General features: G+C 35.1%; 1 protein-coding gene across 13 annotated transcripts in view; it reads left to right on the forward strand.

Annotated features, from left to right (window-relative positions):
- LOC105838296 (GTP-binding protein Di-Ras2) overlaps nucleotides 1-18,860 on the forward strand; it is a 68,989-nt gene that overhangs the window by 22,041 nt on the left and 28,088 nt on the right. The window lies entirely within an intron of this gene.

Genomic DNA, 18,860 nt, shown 5'->3' on the forward strand with positions numbered 1-18,860 from the left:
GTATTTTATTTCGGACTAAAGGCGTAATGTTCAATGGAGCAGACGAGTTGTATCAACGTTCGTTCAGAAAAAGAATTTTACTGTAGTATCTAAATTTTTAGCTAAATACGGATCAGAAATTTAGAAAAATAATTTCATATTGAACCATCAAGTAATTATGTCGGACGCTCAAGCATAATGATATCGCTACAAAACGTTTTGACTCTAGCAACCAATTCAAACGTGCAATATGAATTTTTAATTCAGCATAATTATTTCCAAATATTTCAGCAAAATTGTCCCTTTCACGTTAAAAACCTGTCAATGATTATCATTTTGGAAAAAAAAAAAATTCCTAAAATATACTTTGCTTGGTGTGTGAGCGTATCTCTGCAACAATAATTTCAGTTAGCCAGACGGCATGAAAAGATTGAGTAGTATAGCTCCGCGTCTATTATTAACGGAATCGCTACTTCGTTTTCCGACAATTGTGCAACTGCTTCTAAACCGAACCGTTCGTTCGCATCGTGAACGTGAATGCCGCTACCGGTCTGTCCGTTTCATACTTGTCCAACTCTCCTTCCCACGGCGGCTTGCTCGTCCGATAAGCATTCCAGCGTGGCTTTAAAATTAATGGCTTTCAACCACGAAGGTTGACGGCGCCCGCGCTATTGACATCGCGGCTCCCGTAAACGAACAGGAAGTTGTGCGACTCGCGTGCGCGCGAAAATAATTAAACTCGAGTACGAGTTGCACGTGCGGTCGATCAATATCTTTCGTTAAAGCCTACGTTTGTAGATCTTGTCGCGGTTCGAAGCGTTTTCCGGCTATAAAATAGTTTTCAGTAATCATGATTCCCATCGTTTTGCAATCAGCGAGAAGATGGGCGAGAATCAGCGAATACATTCTTCTCTTTTTTACCCTCCAAAAATGGTATTGTCGGAAATGTGCAAACATTTTTCAAAGGAATCCCGCAATATATTTCGAGATTACTGTATATAACAGTCGAGATTTGTTGGATATAATTTCTTTAAGCACCAGGGAAAAACGCTAAAAAGCTACGGTTGTTTCAATGCCGGGGCAGCAATACTTCTGGATTATTATTTGTGCTTAATATTTATACGCAAATTAAATACCAAGCAAACAAATATCAGATAACAGAATTAGATTGAAAATTTTTTAAATTCTAATTAGATCTTTCTTTCATATAATCCAATTGTCTTAATAATCGAAATATTTAATTTCTTTATCAAAATGTATATAAATTGTTTCCTTGATTGTAAGAAACAATGACAATTACTCGTCGTTCAAACGACGCGTTTTCTTCTCAGTGGAATGCAGGCTATATCGATATTCGCGAGCTTTCAGTGTGACTAATGGCCCGAACCACTTGTTGAAAGCGAATCCATCCGTTCGCGTTTCGAGCAAGATCTTTGACTCACATTTATGCTTGTCGAATGCGCTAGTTTAAACCTATCCTATTTCATCTCGAAAGTAAATCAACTTGACATACGAAGCTTTAAATAAACTGTGAATTTAGTAATAAAAATGTCTATATATCTGACAATCTTTTAAAACATTGATTACTTAACATTCAATTGAATTACGTGATCATAGATGATTTATATTAATTTATGTAAATCTTTATAAAAAAGTTTTACTTTATAAGAGAAATAGTCTTTATAACTAATCATCCTCATAAAATCAGCAAAGTAATTTTTATAAACACAAATTAATTGAAAAAAAAAAAACGCGAGTACCAATTTCTTTTACAAGTAGATTGTTTTATCTAAACATTTACCAACTTGCCCCTTTTATCTAGTTCAGAAAATAAGAACTTTCGTTTTTTCCTTGAGTCGTACGTCAAACACGCGCAAACTTTATCGATACGTGAACAAATACTTCGCTTTAATCGAGGCAAGCGTACATTTGGAGAAAAGCGACGAAAATCGTGGAAATAACATTTTTGCGATCGGTCGTACGAGAGAAAACGAATTGATGTGCCAGAAGCGACGAATTGCGAGCTATCATGTCGATTATTTAATGGTGATCGAACAATTCGCAGTTAGTAGCACATGGCAGTTTAGTCGATGTAATTTACATAACCACGTCTCCGCTGAAGCCTGCAATGAATCTTACGTTGCAGCTGTTCGAAGTTGGCAGATAAAAAGATGTCGCAAAATTATATAAATTTTCTTCTATTAAAAAATAATTAAACGTCGAATTAGTTAGAGGATAATATAAAACGAAAGAAGTAAAAACAAGATAAAGAAGAGAAAATTTAAATATAAAACGTCCAAATCTCTATAAAAATTTAGCCCGCGGATTTAGAAAAAGAATACGCTTCCTCCAGAGAAACTTATCGCGGAAAAAGAACTCTTTCTCTATCTTCCTGCATCTGGATATAAAATTTTCTATCCGAGGTGAAATGCACCGCGCTTGTCGCCGTATATGCAGCCTTTATGTAGTAATAAATAATAAGGCAACTGTCGCGCCGCGTTTCTTCTCTCCCGGCCGCGACGAGATAAAGAGGCCTGATACCCCAACTGCCGTGCACGAGAATAGACGACGGATATGCCGGCGACAACTTCGCGGTATATTTTATAGGGGCCGTTATTATATCCCGCGCACACACCACTTGTCGCGTGTCGCGTTTATTCCACCCGTGTTGTTCTAAACACGCTGTTCTCAGCCACAGAAATATGCTCTCCGTAAATAAAATATGGCTGTACTTTTCTCCGCTGTCGTCTGCATTCTATCTCTCTCTCTCTCTCTCTCTCTCTCTCTCTCGTGATTGAGTAACTCTATAAGAGCAGCAGTTCATTCATTGATTTGAAAAATTTCCTTCTTTCAATTTCGTTTCTCTTTTCACTCTTCCCTCTTCCCCTTCCCCCTCTCATTTTTTTTACTCATGTTCAATTAGAACCGAGGGCGCGGAGCTGTAAAACAGGCTAAACGTTCGACTCTGCGAATTGCATTTCTACAGAAAATACATTTCAAACGCGCTTCTAACAATCGTCCGACCACGCGAAAAATAGTTATCGAGCGTTTAAGAAGCCTTCAGGCACGGTCGAGATCCACTCGACCCTTTAACAGAGAGCTTTGCCTAACACTCTTTTTCGAGAAGTCGAGCACCGGCCAGCTACTAAACTTTCTCAAGAGACGAGCATAATCGAAATATAAGCGTATGAGGCGTTAATAAGAGATGTGTAAGATAGATTACAAAATCTAGATTTTTTTTTATACCCTCTTTGATACGCGTATTAAATATGCATTATTTAATTATTCCAACGAGTAAATAAAAAGATAAAATAAAGATTACATTAATCCAAGTTAAATAATGTTATAGCTAAATTAACTGTAGCCATAATCAAAATAATTATTGTTGTAATGTTCAATCTTAATCGGTATTAGAAAAACGTGTCGTTTCCATATTAAAAAAACTCGTTTTACATGCAATATCAAATCGAAATTTTGTATTGCCTAATCAGTATCGCTCGAGAGATGCGCTCTCTCTGTAAAGTTTCTAGTTTGAAGTTCATCCTCGACGTTTTTCAAAGCATTATCGTATGATGCTAGGCAAATTCGCTCTCTCGATTAAAGCTTTGACAAGACGTCGTCGACGTACGAAATCGGCCGCCAAACTTTCGTCTCCGCTGTCGTGCATCGAAAGGAGGAATTACGTCTATAGAGAGGTCTTGTCGAGGACTCCTGACCCGGTTTCACCATGTCCGTATCTTTGAATCAGTGCTAGAGGCATCCTCCCTCCCTTGGCGGCGGGATCCATCATCACGTGTTAGAGAGCGTTAGGCCTCGGTCGAACTCGCAAACAAGCTCGTAACTGCTTCTGGCAAATCTACGCCACCCTGTCGCGATTTCGTGCTAAGAATTCTCACGCTGCCGCCTTAAGAACCTCTTGCCTCTTAACTCTCGCGGGACTCGAGTCAAATATTTCAGGAACGTAATAAAACCGAGGGACGGGCCATGATTTCACAAGCATCGTAACATAGAATCGGCTGTCTCTTCAATGATCGCAAGAAATTGGGAAGTAATCCCACTGAGCATTTCAGAATACCAATTACATTCTATAATCGAATGAGACATTAAAGTCACGAAAGAGATGTAATTTTAGCGAAAATAACAAATATCGAATAATGCTAATTTAAATATTGAGCAACAAATAATTCACATTTTATTGTACATTAGGTGATTTTTTTTTTTTTTAATAATGCTTTGAAGTTAAGATCTTTCCAGTTGATACGTTACTTACTTATGTGAAATTAAATTGATTAAATATAATAAAAGTTTAAGTTTGTGATATTCGATACCAAAACTAAGAAGAGGTGTGATATTCTAACCAATTTCAACGAGCGATACAAGAGTCAATAAGACCAGGTTCGTTAATATCTTTGTTTTATCAGCATTTCAGAGATATATGTATTTATTTGATATTAATATTTTAGTATTTCACATGGAAAATGCACAGAGACAATTACACATAAATGTATTTATTATTTAATATTATTCAGTTGTAGTAATGACCTCGCATTAAACTGTTTAATTATTATCTATACAATTTTATTTTCGTATCTTCCACGTGTAACCATATGTAACTGGCGCGAATACTAAGGATATTATCAATATTAAATATCACTATTTAACTTAGCGCATTACATTTAATAGAGCTCCTGATTATTACGACATGTTTACATATTGAACGAACGATGCTGTAACGTTTTCAATATCTGAGCTTCTATATGATAATTACTGCGTAATGTAAAACTTTCCTATTATACATTTATGTCACTTTGTTTAATTTACATAACAACGCATTTTAATAATTGAGATAAAAAATTAATAAATTAAATAAAATTTAATAAATAAAGATAAATAAGTCAGGAAAGTTGTCTTGAATTTTCTTGTCAAAAATCTTTATATTAAAACTTGAATTTATATTAATATTAAAAAAATCACAATTATGTGTCAAAGAGATTGGAATTTTTTTACAATTTTTTGTATTTCAAGTTAATTTTGTGAACTATTATGGCACATACAGCACATTGGATTAATTATCATTGCCTAAGGTAACGTTTAATTTGAGTGCATTTGGAAACCTAACATATACTTAATTACATCTAAATTATGAACGTATTTGAAATTATTACGGAGAAGTACGTTGAAAAATAATGACGTATAACTTTATCTGACAGATTATCCGCGACTTTTTTCAAATAATTCGTATTTTTACTAGAAAAAATTACATAAAATGCTACAAAATTTCATTAGATTTATTAATTTTAAAAGAAATGCATGAATAAAGAAAATTAATGATTTAATAAATGTTTTGATATAATATCTTATGAATTTTTTGCCAACAGATATCAACAAAGAGAAACTTTGCTCAGTGACATTTAACAATAATTTGATATAAAAAGTCGAAGTTCAAATATCGCACGTGATATAATTTATTTATGTTTATTTTTATGGATTTACTGTCGCATCAACATTGTTTAATTATAACGAACAGGTTTATTGTTATTATTAAAATATTTAAACTTTCAAAAAGTAATAAGTAAATCAAAAAATAATTAGGTAAATATAATCGATATTATAAGTATTATTAATTAGGAATATTAAAAATTAGGAAAAATTTTTGTCAATTTTTATATACAAAAAATTTGATTAATTTATGTACTAATTCATATATATAAACAAAAAGATAAAAACGAATAAATATATACAAGGAATATTTCATGATAAATTTTTTGACGAATATAAATTTTACTTTGGCTACAAGTTTGAAGAAAAACAACTTTTGTAATATTTAATATTAAAGGCATTGGTAACTAAAACTTGAGCTAAAACTTTACAAGAAAAAGTGCATTTGACTTTAAATGAACGATAAGATTTTGTTACTTAACTGTTCTCTAGTAGAACAGTTTGTGAAGCCATTCATTTACTATCAGTTGATGAAAAACTCGAAAATTAATGGTAGCTTGACATTTGAGTTAAAAGATAAATAGATGGATTGTGTGTATCTATGAGATTTATATAAAAACCTACCATTAAAATTAAAATAAAAAAGTCGAAAATGAAAAAATCGTTATGATACTAACATAACATATTTAATACTTTATAATTAGATATTTCTAGTTATAGAACACATGTTAATATTAAGATGTAATATTTGCTCGTGAAAATGCTACTGAAAATTAATTAAAAACTCTTGTTTATTAAGTGCTAAGCATAAACGAAATGTAGGCCGCAAATATAAATGAAACATAAACAGTATGGAGGAAATTTACGAGAGATACTTGATAATACAACAAAGCTCGTTTAAAAGAACCTCGTTACAAAGATGAAACATTAGCTGCGTTCAGCAGAAAAAGCAGCTTTGCAACCGTTATAAAATGCTTTTATATGATTGGTTTATGCATTTAAATCCGACAGAAACTAAGGGCAAGAACCAATCGTGTTAAAGAATTTTACAACAGTTGCAAAGCTGCTTTTTCTGTTGAACGTAGCCAACAGAAAGAGTTAAGCTAGACGTACTTTTATCGATTGTGTAACATTACACATCGATCGGGGTTATTTGTCCGATGTGATAAAATCTTAAAATGGATTCGTTTAAAATTAAATATAGGCTGAATTATAAATCAGCCCATAAGGGATTAAGTCGCATTTAATACATTTGACATAAAAATGTAAAAGTGTTATGTTAATTAATTATGTACATTATGTATAATTTTAAAGTGCAACATAAATCTACTATTTTCGAACATTTGCGATGTCAATCGTTTTCATTTAATGAATCAATTTGCGTCTACGTCATTTTCACGCTGTTGTAACGCCACCGGGAAAGAATCTTGTAAACTGTAACGATCCCTCAAACGGCTTCCAATCTCGCCCGGTGTAGTATTACGAATAATGCGTACCACCGGATTAACACGGGACGGGAAATTCGAGGCGGGCACCTTCGAGCCTTTGTCTTTCTCATGGAGAGACCCGTGAAACGTAATAAACTCACAACATACCCACCGGCGACGGAATTGCGAGTTTCTAAGGACAGGCAAGGTAAGCGAAAAAGAGAGAGAACCGTGCTTCCCTTTCTTCTTAAAGCGGATCTGTCTTTTGCGTGCCGAGCAAGGGGTTTACATAAGCGGATGGCGATCTCATTTAGCACGTCATTCGCTAACCATCACACTCGACTAACGAGACGAGAGAGGCGCGTTTCGAGTAAGTCGTTGAATAACAGGTGTTTCGTGTTGAACACCGCGCGGAAAAGTCAGCATTATATCTCTAATAATGGCGCAGAAATTTATACGAGGAATTGCAGTGTTTGCGCAGAAAATTGATTTTCTTACTTTATATCTTTGGTTTTCGACAATTTATAGTTTTTCCCATTTTATTACATCGACTCTCAAAATGTCACACACTCGACGGTTTCCTTTTTTTCTTGATGGAAACTCGCCCCGAGCAGATTTCTTTTTTAACCGACATATTCTTTTAACTTGACGTAAATCACGCATCAGTGAACTCCTAGCTGATGCAAGCTCAAAAGGAGCAATGAGAAAAAAAGGTAATGGTTTCGTAACAATGGCTGTGCACGTGTCCGCGGGTACTTGGTACCGGCCGTAATTTCCGTTGTAGCATCGAAGAGGCGAGAGGAAACGAGAAAATCTTCAGAAAGAAAGAGCGAGCGAGCGAGCCGAGTTTCCCTTATAAAAATGTAAAAAACACTCGTGGACATTTTGCCGCGTGCACGTGCTGACGACGTCTCCCTCCTTCCTTTACGTTTCGCTCTCTCTCTCTCTCTCTCTCTCTCTCTCTCTCTCTCTCTCTCACCCCGCTATTATCCAGCGTTTACAGCACTCGCTGCTTCTCAGCAGCGACTATCGGGGCTTCTTGTACGCGCACGCGACGAAAAGCCGAAGCGGCGTGTTCCGGGCGTGCTGCGAGCGGGGCGATAGTGTAATCTCGCTCGATTCAGGTTACCTTAGCGACGCGACAAAGCATGTGTGTATACGCGGCGTATTAAACAAAGGAGGAAACGAAATTGCACCGGGAATTGCATCGCGTCAGTCGAGCGCGCGAACCGTTCAATCCGGGATATCCCAGGAAATCGCTCTGATTTCACCCTCCCGCTGCAAATTCGGAGTACGGGTCGTAAACGTACTGTAGCTCAAGTTAGCCCGCAAATTTAATTATGTTTTCCGGGGAGATTTTTTAAAACAAGACATCCGACGTCCGACTACTCTTCTTGTATCTTCGGCAAATTATCTCTTTCATTGATTCTGATCCGCCATTAATGTCAAGTGTGATGCGCGCGGTAAATATGCATGAAGTTTATGGATCGGTCCTGACACGATCCATTAAAGCATATCGCTACAGGTGCGCTTGTTCCCTTCGGAGATTTCGAGCCGCGCGCTTATTACGGCGGCTGGATTTATTCGATTAACAAAGAGGAGAGGTACGACGAATGCAGCACAATACGGTGATTGTTGAGAATCAAGCGATGATAAGATGAATCTGAGAATAAGCCATTCATATCCGGCTGTTGTTTGTTCGCCTTTTCTCCCGGATAAAGAGCGAATGTTTTGACATTTCCAATTGACAACTGAATTGTGCCGCCGGGGAAAAAATGACTCGAGCGACGTAACGGGCAAAGGTCACGCTTGAAGGGAGAAATATAATATTACAAATATAATTATAAATTTAATAAATAACGTGTGTCAATTTTCCCAGGTGCTGTCTTGAGTTACGTAATTTCCGCCCTCCGATACAATTCTATCTTACATGCTTTTTAATAACGAGAGCGCGAGATCCTTATTGAAGCCATTATCGAGTCCCGCGAAAAAAAAAGCGTGATTTTAAAATGCTGCAAGCGATTATTTCTTATCGCGCGGCTGTCGTCGATAGTTTTAACGGGGGGGGGGGGGGGGACGCTCTCACGCTCACGGCGCTCGTCGATCACTCGTTGTCCCGCGCGTTTCGGATAAATCATTAGTGAAGATGACGGGATTAATGTAGCCCAGGGATGTGGTAACCCTCGAAAATAGCGTTCCCCGGCGCGATCAATAGCAAGGTCCCCGTAGTTCATGCTCAGCATTTTTTCGTCGGACGGAACATAGATGGAGGAGGTGAAAGGTGGCGGTTTTTTTTTCTCTCGCCTCTCTCGCGTTATTTTTTTTTTTTCTTTCTTTTCGGGCGACGGATGTGCCGTCGTGTTTGCCGTGCCGCGAGAGATTGACGCGCACGCATTCCACGACGCACCACCATCAGTTACCGGGGCTCCGTTCTGTAATACAACACCGGGGATTCGATGCGTCTCTCGCCCTTGTCAGACAACGGATGCGTCTGTGCGAAAAGGAGAGCACCAGGAGGGTGTCTCTCGCGTAGCGAGTATCTAAGAAAGTGGGTTAATCGCGAATAGAAGGCCTCTCCCCTTACAAGGACGGACTAACGATATGCCTGCAACACGTGGAAATCGGAGCGTGTAATAATTAAGGGTAAAAACCGATTCGTTAATGACGATTCTTTTTTTCGGTCTATCTCATTTTAATTAAATTCGAAATTCACCCCACGCGAAGTAGACCTCCAACGGTCTTGCATTGAGTGTTACCGTCGGCGGTTGCAGTTGAAACCGATATCGGAAAAGGATATTCATTACAATTCTCCTCGATACAATCTGTGTGTACACTCGAGAAAGATGTAACAGTAGTAGATGTTACAATAGTAATTCTAAAGTTTAATCGAACAGACCTTCTCAGCGAGACTAGCATAATGTCTTCGATCTCCTGTATGTTGGCTTACTTCGGCACAGTTTCGTTTATAGAAAATTGACTAGTACAATACAAATTGTAAGCGAAACTTGCTGAGAATATCGCGCAATATCTCGTATATCTAGCCTTATAAAAGCTCGACGGCTATTAATATCTGAACACGCTAAAATATAGGATGTATTATAACGATCGACAGTGTCCGGAGAGAAGGCCAGGGGAGACTTACTGAGGCATCAGCGATATTCGAAGGAACGACGGACGAAAACGAGGGGCAGGGTCGGTGCGTGCCGTTGGGGTCTTGATTTTATGCGACTTTTCGAAGAAGGTTCCGACAAGGTTCTGACAAAGAGCTGGTAGGTCGAGAGAACGGAAAACTGTGACGATCTCTCGCCGAAGAGAACTCCCGGGGCGGATACCTGTGTGTCGTCGTTCGAGCCCTCTCGATCACCCTCGAAGAACGAAGTGCGCGAAGTGAGAGGATATATCGTAAGACTCGTAAATTTCGGAACTGTCAAGTAAAACCCAACGTCCGTTCCCGCGAATCTACCCTCACTGCCATACGCGAGAAGAAAAATTGGAAACTATCCTCCTAGCCTGAGGGTCTACTGTCCTCTGCTCGACGACGAAACGTCGCAACGACGGGATTTTGCCGCCTCAGAGATCACCTCAGAGTTTTCTGCGCAGTGCCATTGATCTTCGATCGGTACAACATTAAAGTCACGTAATATCTCATTTCTCATCACATCCAATCACCAATGGCCCTTCTAGCACAAATCTATCTATCGAATTGTATCTGCGAGAACGCCAATTTTTTCGATAAACTACATAAAAATAATGAAGTCATTAAAAAAATTTTCCATTGCAATACGTTGTAATTAATATTCTCGTAGTTCGCGCAGTGTATTTTATATTATTAAAATAATTGTATGTATTCAATTATTTTTACGTAATGCATTATGCATTCTCGCATTTATTTCATGATAATGAATATTATGTTAATGATCCTTATTAATTAGTCGTATTTGATATAATAAAGAGATCTAATTAATAAGTAAATTAATAAATAAATTAATTAAAGATGTGTGATTAAAAGAAAGAATTTTATTATTAAAAAATACTTTTTTGGAAGCACTAATATTTGTTTTGCAAAAGAAAAAGTAAAATCTTGAAACAATGGATTCAATTGTAAGCAATGTTTAGATGGTAATGAATAACATTAGAAAGAGAAAGGGGAGAAAGAGATTTAATAATAGTACTAAAACTTCTCAAAATATTCTCGGAATATGTTATGTAGTACCTCACGATATAACATATTATTTAGTAATTGTGCAATTAATTTGAAGCAGTCATTTACGTGTAACGTGCTGGAATATTGCTTTTGTATGATGAACATTATTCGCCAAGCGTCGCTGCTAATAATTAGCCGCTCCTAATTAAGCGATCGTTCAGCCACGACAAAATAACACCCGACAAAGGCATGATATATTTTTCGATATTAATGACCGATCCGGAAATATCCCGAATCGGAAATCCATAGAGACGGATCTAAATATATTTTAACACTATATGTAGTATACCGATTATTCTTTTCAGTATTGTGAAAAAGTTAATCTATATCTGTGCGATTTAAATCGTCGATGTTTACGACGACGTCATAAACAGCAAATGATTTCTTTTAATGAGATACGTTCTTGAAAAATAGCTTATTGTAAAATGACTGATTTTAGTCATTAATAAACAAGGATTGTTCCTAAGAATTTTTAATGTTTTAGATTAAAAAGTAATTTGGTAAATGCTTCACTCCGTAATAATGACATATTGATATAATCAAATTAAGCATAAATAATTATAACATTCAACTTTTAATGGATGTGATAAGGGCTATCTGTAGTATCTTTCGGCAGCTTTTATTTGAGAGAAACTGTAATATACATTATAATATGCACATAATATTTTTCGTGTAGAATTATATTAAATTTCTATCGTAGCTAACTTAGCGTACGTACTACGCCATTAATCTTCATATAATCGTATTAAGAAACTCCACGCCAACTCGCTTCACTTTGAAAATTATAAAGTTTATTTTCCTAATTACGAAAATATGTTCGGATCGAAAATCACGAACTCACGGATAAAGACGTATCGAATAAATTGCACCTCCGCAGAATACCTCTCCCAGGAATACCACGTTCTCCGTCGCGTACCGACGAACTTTTGTCGGACAGGTTGCAGCTGCTTATGACATTATATATGCCCCCGTCTGACCGGGTTCCATGGCCCGTCACATGTGCACGTCCACCGTCAGGTACGTGTGTCGGTCCACCAAGGACCGATCTTGCGTGAAACGATCAAAGGCGCGACCAACCACGTACGACCGAACCGGGGCCACCTATCTATTTCTACGTCGCGTCGCGTCGGGCCATCGCCACCGTAAACGGAGTTCGTCACCGCGCCCTGTGTCCTTCTCTCGCGAAGAGAGCCCTCTTTTTGCCGACCTGTCCCCTCTCGTCGACGTACCTAAAAGATCTCAAAGCTCATTTATTGGGAAAGTTGCCGTTGCCTCGACCCTTTTGGCTTGCTCGGCGAATTATCAAAGCGACGACGGCGCGTTATCGCTCTTCTTTGTCGCCTCCGTCCGACGCAAACGTAATACGTACGACGACTTATTTTCATTCCCGTGACTTTGGAGCATTCTTCTTCGCGGAGGTACAAGAGTATCAGTCATGAAGGTTCGTCATATTTAAGGCGACTTAGCTCCCCGTAATGGAATTTTCTTGATTTTTGCTAACAATTTCGGCAGCCTAATTTTCATTTAAATAAGAAGTCTACAATGAAGTTTTGAATTTTTGTTAAACTTTAGATACGTTCGTATATTTAATAATATTTCATCGTATATAATTTTTTGTCCTCCCTGATGAATTTTCAAAATTTTATATAATATAGCTGACAGAATTCAAACATGTGACTTTTTACTTGTAACTTCTTTAATAAATAAAATTATAAGATTAAAATATTACTGATCATACGAAAATCAATACAAGGCAAACATGAACATAAAATAACATGAGCGCGAGGAATAAAGGAACATTAATGTAGCAACGTTTTGAAAAATGCATGTACATGACTCGAGACGACTTTTTCTCAGCTCAATTTCAATTCTTCGTATTCTGATTTTTCTGTCGGAAACAATGCGACCACCCTCGTGTATTTCCTTGACACAAAAATATGTAAAAGAAGGCAGGAGAGAAGATGGAGCGTTATGATAGATAACTCGTCTTTGTAGAATCGCGTACTTTTCGATTGCTTTGAGAGTGCTTCTGGAACGAAGTGAGAGTTATGAAAGACTGCCAAGCGAACATTCCATTCTGTTTCTATCGGAAAGAGTTTGATGATACGAAGAATTTCGCATGCTCGTGCCACATCAAGTTTCAGTCAAATTTATTAACTATCCAGATTGAATAAATATCTACTTAAAAATCAGCAAACTACATTTTCTGTTAAATAAAACAATTGTTATTATACTGCACACAAATATAAAAATGAATACATTAAGTTTAAGCAGCAGTTAAATAATTAAATGTAGAGAAATAAGCTTTATGCTCCTTTTTTTTAGAAAAGAAGTATAACAGAAATAGATTGAGAGTGAATTATTGAATATAATTCACTAATATAATTATAGCGTGAAGATGTCCCTCGCTCGAAAATACAAGAGTTGCCATTAATTATAACTATATAGAGAGAGACAATTTGGTGTATTCTACGGAAGTGACATAATAATTTATTATCGTGTCATATTTGTGATAAATCGTTAAAGCGCATCTCATACGAAACAGTGCCGCGTGATGTACATATTTCGCGTATAAATAAATACCGTTTAGTCCGGGAGCAGATAAATGCGTGTAATACCAGGATAAAAACCGGAATGCATTTCTCCAATTGCAACGTAGTTAAAAGTCTCATAAATCGCATTATGTTGTTTGCACAACATTCAAAACATTCATGCATGTTGAAAGTTTTGCAGCCGTCGGCACATATTTTCTAATAGCACTTTATCTCATATAATCTATAAGCTTTTTAAATGATTAATTAAATAACGAAATACACGCATCAAATATTAAAGTGTTGTCCCGTATTTTCCATATAGAAAACATTATTTTAAATATTATTTTTTACTTGTAATATATGTAGAGAATAGGACCTTAAAATGTTTCTAAAAGATGCATCTTTTAAGATTGATTTAATTTACATTTTTTCTTAATTCACTATATTCATAATAATTTGCTAAAAGTATTTTGCTTTTTTATTAGGTTAACACTCTTTCGACTGAAATTTAAATTACTATAATATATATAACATATTTATTTTAATATATTTATTGTATTTATAAAATACAAAATTTTATATAATTTACATTATCAAAATTAATACGTTACTGTTGTATAGAAAAACACATATATTTTACAAACACCGAAAGAGAAGGAACTGTTATGTCGATAAATTGATTTAACTTAAATGCAAGCTGTTTTCGCGAGATACGTTGACACAATGCTGCGTTAATAAAACATAACGCCACTTTTGGGATTGCAAGCGCTTTGACAGAGTGATGAAGCTTCCTGGATAGGGGGATATATATTCAAGCAAACTATAATGGAGCTGCATCGCTCCGGGGAATCTCGTTAAACGTGCGAGAAAATAATGGAATTGCTCTTTTTATATAAATTCTAGCGCGCACTAACGGTACCTCGCTTCGCTTGAAAGGGGATCGGAAAAAAAGCACCGTTGGCGTGCATCGATGTAAAACGAAATGGTCGGATATATCTGCCCAATACGACAACAGTCAGCGCAATTTTGTTTCTTCCGCGTCACTCACAAATACACGATCGTACGCAGAACTCTCCACTTACGCCTGAATATCGAATTATTATCTGTGTACTGTTTTCAACTAGAGCTTAAAAACTGATAATAAATTCAATTCTTATTTTAAATTGCTTTATTGTTAGCGCTTAGAAAAAAAGTCTCTATAATTTAAAGAAAGATAAATAGAATACTTATTGATGATCGATCGCGAAGTGTACGGTAATTATACTGTTATTTGATGAGACGGATGTAATTAATCCGATTTCATAGGATTTTTATAGGGTGACAATGCGTAATCGAATGCGCTATGCGTATACCGGCTTTGTACAATTCCGGGAATTTCTTGCATGTTTTTATATTCTACGCAGTGGACCAGTTTCACGAGAGCGACTGCAGCTTTTCAACTCGGAGAGAATTCTGCGAATTTGTTTGACCAGTATATTAGAAACCATAGCCCGCAGGGAGGATTGAGTCGCAACAAGCTTTTGAGTTTAGCGAATTCACTCGAGCTCATCATACTATGAACATTCATCCGCAGAGACATGTCATCGACTGTATATATTTTTAAAAAACTCAGACAAACAACAACACACTGTTGGTTTGTTTCTTCATTACCCATCTTCTATAATATTGTTACTAGTCAAATCTTGTTAGACTTGTGCATTAAAAGAGGAATCGCAAACACTAAGAAAAAAAAAGAAAAAGGAAAAGTAGCTTCACATGTAATTAAAATTAAGGGTATCATCTTAATAAATAATCTTATTTGATCTTTTATTTAAAAATACTATAAAAATACGATAAAGATAACAGTAAGAATAATAAAAGTATATTTCATATTATAATTCAATATTCGATATTTTCAAAAGAAAAATTAAGTAATTTTATCTATAAATTATTATTGCCCATCAAATTACTAATTTTTCGATCAAAGCGTTTCGATGAAACTTACGTTTTTAAATTTTGAATTGGTGAAAGATAAATAAAACATCGATATGTGCTCTGTGAGGTTTGAATTCTGCGAAAACGCGATGCTTTTCAATTCCTACAAATGGAGCACAGTCAAGAGTTCTGCGCGTGTATGATGTATTCGTTCATTAGAAAGTCTCATTACTCTATACATAATCTTCTTAAGCAAGATTGCAAATTTCTACCCGAAATTTCGCTATCTGCCATATATAAATCACTGACAAACTTCCAAGTAAATTCAGTTAACCTTAAACAGGTGGCGAACAAAGAAATAGATCGATAAGGAGTAACCTCTGAACCCTAGAAAATCGGGGAATATAGTGATTGATCGAGGCGGCTTGAAAGTTTTTACACAGCCATTTCGACACACTACAAGATTGATTCGATTGTTTTAAAATCGGGTAAGCAGACTTTTCGCAAAAAAGGAAGCTTGTAGCAGAAAGTAAACTGTAAAACTGTAAAAAGCAAAACTGAAAAATATATAGAGAATCAAAATAGCCCATATATATATCAGAGTTACAAATTCTGTTCGTGATTTATCGTCGTGATTTTCTGTCCAATTTTGCTGCAACATATCATAGAAGCGTGAAGTTCATAAACTATAAAAGCATTTATAAGTTAAGACATTACTTGCAAGACATTAAATTCTTTTTTCTTATTTTCTGATAAAAATAAACTTCGCAAAAAAATATTCTCTAAAGCATATGTAAAGTTGCATGTAATATAAAAAAATCTTTCTGTAATATTAAGGTCTCTGCTAATTTTTTTACATATATTTTCATATATAAATATATATATACAGTAAATGTATATAAAAATAGTGACAAACTTAACAATATAATTTTGAGTACGAATACTCGGTAGACATAATGAACAAATAGGCAAACATTGCAATTATATGAAGATCAATATATGAGAGAGTTGTTGCGAGGATATTTCTGGCAAAGCGAAATCGGAAAAATCAAATAAACTACGCTCTAATTAGCGAGCTTGTTACCGTCGGTCACAATTAATCGAATCAAAATTGATCAGTTCGCTCGGCATCCGTCACGAACTGCATTATGTTGAATTTACCTCTATCACTTTCAGTTAAAGTAACTTAAGCAATAATAAATCGTTCTTACTCAAGAAATGCCATAAAAAAATACCGGCTCGGTGCAAAATATGCAAAGAAAAAAAGAAAGATATGATAAATAACATGGTCGAGAGTATAAAAACAAGTCCTAGTAGAATAACGATTTTACAATAATTGAATTGATTATTTTAAAAGTCTCGAAACACTCGATATTGCAGCGTATCAATGAAGCAATATTTCTTTTTGCTTGTTTAAGAAATGGAATTTTTTAATAAGCAGTCGGTAAAGAATTATAGCGACAAAAAATTCGTAAAAAAACAATAAAGGACTGACCAAAGTTTTTTTAACGATTAATTTGTATTTACAATAATGTTTAGAGATAAAATTCTTTATCGACATCATATGTTGATAAAATTCTCCATCAATATATGTATAATATATTAAAAAATAAATTTAAAGATATTCACAATCTAAAAGTAAAAATTTTATAATTATTATAAAATAAAAGTACGTTATATATAAAATATAACTAATATAACATTTTAATTATTTTTATTATTATATAATATAAGATGATAATGTAACTAAAACTTTCTCTTAAATATTTAAAATAATTTCAAGCTTTCAGCTTTTAATGCATAAAATGCATATAATGTATTGTATATTATAAAGTATAATTGATGAAGATGGTTGTTCCTATCCCATAAACAAAATTGTAGACATCACGGATCTATGAAATTTGTTTACCAGAATATTTCACGTTGCATCTGAAAATATATAATCCCTAATATAAATGCGTAACGATCTCTACGGCATTCTATATCGCGTTTCTACTATTGGACGTTAGTCACGCTTGTCTAACTACTACGTTTGACTAAAGGCAAATCACGAGAAACCAGGAGTCTCTTTGTCTGATGCAAGTGAGACTCACGCGGACAAATCTCTTGTTCTACTATTCGCAGTTTGGCCCTTTAATGCGGCTTAAGTTACATGGGTATTTGCATTTACACGCCGTACTTCACGCCCTACTCTCCGCCATAGTCAAATAAGCTCGTCGCAATATTACAGATAACATTACGACGAAAACACATGGACCACACTGATACATGATATTACATAAAATTTACCGTTATTTTCTTTCAATATTTATCTCCTGCTAACTGTCAAGGAGCTTGTCTTTCACTGAAAACTCTACAATTATTCTTTTCATACAAAAACTTTTATTAGATTTAAATTATTAAATTGACCGGCACATTAAATATTATAATAAAAATACGAATTATTTAACGCAGTGAAATTTTTCGTAAAACTGCGTGCTAATTAGTATTTCTTATTATATGCATCTCCATAATTTAAGTGTAGTTGTGATTATAATTTAAACTGTTATATAATTCTTATTCTTAACTAATCATATTTTAATATAATTTGAATAGTGCAAAGCTTTTGATTGGGTTGCTCTGGCTATTATATTGTTGGCCATGTGATAACCAGAGATATGCATATATGTATAAATTCAAAATTAAAATTCATAAAGGCATGTACAGAAAATATATGAAAAATTCATCCTGTCAGCAATGCGAAAGATCTATTCGTTTTAGATCTCATATCTCTCGTTAAGCGTCATCAATCATGTTGAATTTTAGGCTAAGCTACAACTGAAGTGATTAACTGAAGTTTATGAGCGTCTATTAATTTATAATTCAACACTTTTGTCGTTGCCATTACTACTGACTGCGTCCGTTGTTAAATCCAGACGGCATATTAATCGGCTCTAAATAATATGTTTGCATGTAACATGCAGAACGTTCTGTAATAATTGCAAAATTTAAACGTATTCTAGAAGTAAATAAAAATTCGATGTTAAAAGGACAAAAATATCTCGTTACCATTTTTATAAATGATAAAAGCTATCCCATGTTATCGCGTAAAATTTCTAACTATGACTATGTATACAGATACATACTAATTTATTGTCCGTTATTGATTTTTGCAGTATAGGTGTTATTGATTTTCATTACTCAGCTAATTTTGTTTAATTTCTTACGTGTCGTTACTATAGCTATTATTTTGCCGATAACATCATCAAGATTGCTAATAGCAAATTTAATCCTGCAAAATATTTTTAATGGCTTTCTTAAATGAAAATTTGAATCGATTACATTTTAAATGATACGTTAAAAGATTAATATACACAACTTAAA

This window comes from Monomorium pharaonis, chromosome 7, assembly GCF_013373865.1.
Source record: "Monomorium pharaonis isolate MP-MQ-018 chromosome 7, ASM1337386v2, whole genome shotgun sequence".
In the NCBI taxonomy this organism is placed as follows: domain Eukaryota; kingdom Metazoa; phylum Arthropoda; class Insecta; order Hymenoptera; family Formicidae; genus Monomorium; species Monomorium pharaonis.